The sequence below is a fragment of the Telmatherina bonti genome (assembly GCF_933228915.1).
Source record: "Telmatherina bonti genome assembly, chromosome: 2".
Classification (NCBI taxonomy): Eukaryota; Metazoa; Chordata; class Actinopteri; order Atheriniformes; family Telmatherinidae; genus Telmatherina; species Telmatherina bonti.
In genome coordinates this window covers 15,113,440-15,118,312 of record NC_136620.1, presented here as the reverse complement: position 1 = coordinate 15,118,312, position 4,873 = coordinate 15,113,440, and the positions used below count along the sequence as shown (strand labels likewise).

Below are 4,873 nucleotides of genomic sequence, written 5' to 3'. Positions count from 1 at the left end.
ATGCCAAAACTGTACCGAGAACCCTCCTGGACCACTACCAGCTTCACCTGACCGCTCCTGCCCCACATCCACACAGACTGTCTTCAGCCCCCCTCCACCCCTCTCCCTCTGCCCCACACACACAGACTGTCTCCAGCCCCCCTCCACCCCTCTCCCTCTGCAGTCCACCCCAGTCCGACCCTCACTCCCCCCTTTCCCTCACGTCAGACCAGGTGAGGAGAGAGCTGAGGCGACTGAAGCAGAGGAAATCGCCAGGACCAGATGGTATCGCTCCAAGGCTGCTGAGGATCTGCGCGGACGAGCTCAGTGAGGTTCTCTGCCACATCTACAACCTGAGCCTGGAGAAGGTCCCGGTCCTGTGGAAGACCTCCTGTGTGGTCCCGGTTCCTAAAACAGCACACGCTAAGGAACCAGCCCACTACAGACCTGTCGCCCTGACCTCCCACCTCATGAAGACCATGGAGAGGCTTCTCCTAGAGCACCTCCGCTCCGTGGTGAGCTCCACACTTGACCCGCTGCAGTTTGCCTACAGGCCTAACATCGGGGTAGAAGACGCCGTCATCTACCTGCTGCGGTGGGCGCTCACCCACCTGGAGACCACCGGCTGCGCTGTGAGGGTCATGTTCTTCGACTTCTCCAGCGCCTTCAACACCATCAGGCCGGCGTTGCTTCAAGGGAAGCTGGAGGACATCTCGCTGCCTGGACCATCGACTACCTCACTGACCGTCCACAGTACGTGCGGCTGCGTGGCTGTGAGTCAGAGGTGGCAGCACGGGGGCACCTCAGGGCACAGTCCTCTCGCCTTTCCTCTTCACCATCTACACCTCTGACTTCACCTACAACACGGACAGCTGCCATCTACAGAAGTTCTGACGACTCCGCCATTGTGGAACAGGTGTTGGAGGGAAACGAACTTGAGTACCGGTCGGTCATCATGGACTTTGTGAACTGGTGTGAGCACAACCACCTGTGCCTGAACACCAGTAAGACGAAGGAGATGGTGGTCGACTTCAGGAGGAGGACATTACCACACCCACCGGTGAACATCCAGGGGGAGGACATTGAGGTAGTGGACAGTTTTAAGTACCTGGGTGTTCACCTCAACAATAAACTGGATTGGTCTCAACACTGATGCCCTGTACAAGAAGGGCCAGAGTCGCCTCCACCTTCTGAGGAGACTGAGGTCCTTCGAGTCTGCGGACCTCTGCTCAGGACATTTTATGACTCTGTAGTAGCCTCTGCTATCCACTACGCTGAAGTCTGCTGGGCCCCGGGCAGCACAGAGCGGGACAGGAAGAGACTTAACAAGCTGGTCAGGAGGTGCCAGCTCTGTCCTGGGCTGCCCACTGGACTCTGTAGGGGAAGTGAGTGAGAGAAGGGTGTTGGCCAAACTCACATCATGGACAACAGCTCTCACCCACTGCACCAGACTGTAGAGGAGCTGAGCAGCTCCTTCAGTGGGTGACTTAGACACCCTCAGTGCAGGAAGGAGCGATACCGCAGGTCCTTCATACACACAGCTGTTAGACTGTACAACTCCACTGTGTAAAGAGTGCAGATGCAGATGTATATATCTCGTATGTACAGACAAATGTATATATCTTATAAATATTATATTTGATATATATTAATAAAGAAGGGACCCACTTTATGTCAAAAATGATTTATGACCCCTGTCATCCAATGAGAAGCTGCCACGTCACAAGTGGGCGTGGCTTAATGAACCGGAAGTCCCTCCCCTTTGTGATCCAATCAGCGTGTGCTACGTCACGAGTGGGCGTGGCTTAACGATCCGGAAGCCCCTCCCCTTTGTGATCCAATCAGCGTGTGCCACGTCACGAGTGGGCGTATCTTAATGAACCGGAAGTCCCGCCCCCTCAGTGATCCAATCAGCGTGTGCCACGTCATAAGTAGGCGTATCTTAATGAACCGGAAGTCCCTCCCCCCTCTGTGACCCAATCAGCGTGTGCCACGTCATAAGTGGGCGTAACTTGGGTGAGGGGCGGTCCCTGGACCACGTGACGTCCGGAAGTGACGTATGTCCGTACGTCATCTCCCTCCTCCCAGGCGTGGCTCTAAAAGTGACGTCATCCGTGGGCGTTCCCTGGACCACGTGATGTCCGGAAGTGACGTCCCTCCTCCCAGGCGTGGCTCTAAAAGTGACGTCATCCGTGGGCGGTCCCTGGACCACGTGATGTCCGGAAGTGAGGTCATCCGGCGGCGGTCCCTAGACCACGTGATGTCCGGAAATGACGTATGTCCGTACGTCATACCTGGGCGGACATGTCTTCTGGACGTACGGCATGCCTGGACGGTGTGCCTGGACATGCCCGGACATGTCTTCTGGACGTACGTCATGCCTGGGCGGTGTGCCTGGACATGTTAGGGGCATGTCCGAACGAGTCTAGAGGTATAAAGAGGGGTCCGGGGGGGAAAAAAAAAAAAGAAGAAAATTAAAAAAACGTCTAAGAGAGTAATAAAATAAGGTAAAGAAAGTTTTGGGGAAAAAACAAAAAAAAATCCCTTACCTTCTCCATATGCGTGTCACTCTGATGCAATCAGTATTTCTTCAGCGATGAGACGTGGTTTTTCGCCTTTGAGTCTTTTGGGTCTACTGGAAAAGAGCAAACTTATCATGGGAAATGCAAAAAGTAGTATAAACAGAGTTTACAGGGTGGGAAGAGTGAAAAAAAGTTTTTTTGCTGGCTGCAAAAATCCTCTCTGAGTCTGTTTGTATTTACACCCCCGCTCTTCTACTGGCCCGTGTGGCAAGCACCCCCTCTTGTCTGCAGCAGGCTTTTTACGACCCTCTGTTGGTGTGTTTTCAGTGACTTTCGCGTTGATAAACTATTGGAAAAAAGAAGAAGAATTAAACTATTATGATAAATGCAAAAGGAGAAGTAAAAAAATAGAAGTGTTAGCAAAAAAAAAAAGTGCTAATAAATGGATGGGAAAAGAAAAAACGTTGTTTTTGCTCCTTCAGTCTGCAAAATCCTTTTTCCCCTCGGTGGTGGGACATGTGTTCTCTTGTTGGTCTGAAAGAAGAGCAAAAAAAAGCTAACTTATTATGATATTTGTAGAGTTTTAACTGATAAAACGAGTACCTTTTTTCTACACGCGTCTATCTGCTGCTCATGCGTTTTGAGTCTGTTTTTTACTGAAGGAAGAGAAAAAAAAAGTTCCTTTAACTGTCCCTGTTTAAATCCTCTAACACTTGGGTTAACTTGCAGAGAAGTGGCAACAAGTTGTTAGCTGAGATAATACAAACAAAACATTCTCTCTGTCTCAAAGTAAGCTTTTATTGATTAATGACCCCCCGTAGCCGGGAAAAAGTTTTAAAAATCAGACACCTGGTCCTTCTTTAAGAGAAAGGGGTTTTTAAACTATGGATGCTCATATATTTAACAGACACGTGTGGTAAACATACATAACTTACAGAGAAGCGTCAGCAAGCTGTTAGCTGAAATAATACAAACAAAACATTCTCTCTCTCGCCAAGTAAGCTTTTATTGCTTAATGACCCCCCGTAGCCGGAAGAAAAAATGTGATGTTTAAGAGAAAGGGTTTTTAACCTATGGATGCTCATATATTTAACAGAAACGTGTGGTAAACATACATAACTTACAGAGAAGTGTCAGCAAGCTGTTAGCTGAGATAATACAAACAAAACATTCTCTGTGTCAAAAATGAGTTTTTATTGCTTAATGACCCCGTAACGGTCAAGAAACCTGTCAACAACGGTTGCTTCTTATCTGAAAAAAACAGAGAAACAAATTATCGATGTACGCTTCCAAAAGAAATATAAAACCAGTCCTTTAGTCACTTCTAAAAATCACCTCGCTCCGAGAGACAACCTCACAACGCAACCATGTCACGGGGTAGGGAAAAAAAAACTTCTTCATGTCTAGGCTTTTCATTTATCAGACTTACTGATTATCTTTAATTTATCCGATATTTAGAAATTATAACGATCGCACAGATCCACTCGCCTCCATCGAGAAACGATCTTGGGACAGGTGAGTATTAAAATTAACGATTCATCTTTTTTTTCTAAAAGTTATTTTTTAACTAAAATTATTTGCTTTTTTTCCTTTACCAGATTTTTTTGATGAATGGGAGGGAATAACGCTTACGCAAACAGATTACGGTACGTCTTTCTTTTCTTATTTAAAACGTAGCGTCTGTCATTATATCATGATTTAAAATATTTGTTTTCCAAATGCTTTACTCACCAGATTTATTTAGAGCAGCGGCCCGGCTGCCGGAACCAGAGGACAATATACGTCCCGGCGTGATCCGGTCCATTCCTCAGCTTGAAGAGTCTGGATCAGCCCCAGACCGGTCTGGCATACAGGCTAGCATCCCGGCAATCCGTCAAGTCGTCAACAGGCTCCGCAGACGTCCGGTCGTCGAGGGTCCGGTTCCCGGAGATGAGGGCTCAGCTCCACGGATTGATTGTGAACAATCGGAAGCCATTACTACATGCACGATAGGTAATATTATTTATTTATTATTTCTTTTCAAAAGTCACCGCTGCAATAAGCTTCCGCAAACAACCTCGTGCATGTTACGTCACTTCTTGGCGACGCATCCTGTCTTTTACTTCACCTTTGGAAGTAAAATAGATTATGTTTTCCTCTCTCTTTTTTTTTTTTTCTCCAGAGACGCAAACCAACGCTTCTCGCGACGCGTCCCATGTAAAACAAGGTTAGTTTTTTTTTTGGACTCTTATTATTATTATTATTATTATTATTATTATTATTTAGAAATATATACAAATATGTCTTCTTGATACGTTTTCAGAAACACCGGACGCCGCTTCACACGGCGCTGCCAGTGTTGGTCAAGGTAAGTCTTTGAATCTGAATAGAAA

The 4,873-nt window shown here is 47.2% G+C and overlaps 1 long non-coding RNA gene across 1 annotated transcript; it reads right to left on the bottom strand.

Moving 5' to 3' along the window:
* Positions 1–1,656: 1,656 nt before the first annotated feature.
* On the bottom strand, positions 1,657–4,604 carry LOC306766674. Its single transcript, XR_013771601.1, has 3 exons — positions 4,233–4,604; positions 2,529–3,035; positions 1,657–2,404 (listed from the first exon to the last, which is right to left on the bottom strand). It is a non-coding gene; the product is annotated as an uncharacterized lncRNA (long non-coding RNA).
* Between the last annotated feature and the right edge of the window lie 269 nt (positions 4,605–4,873).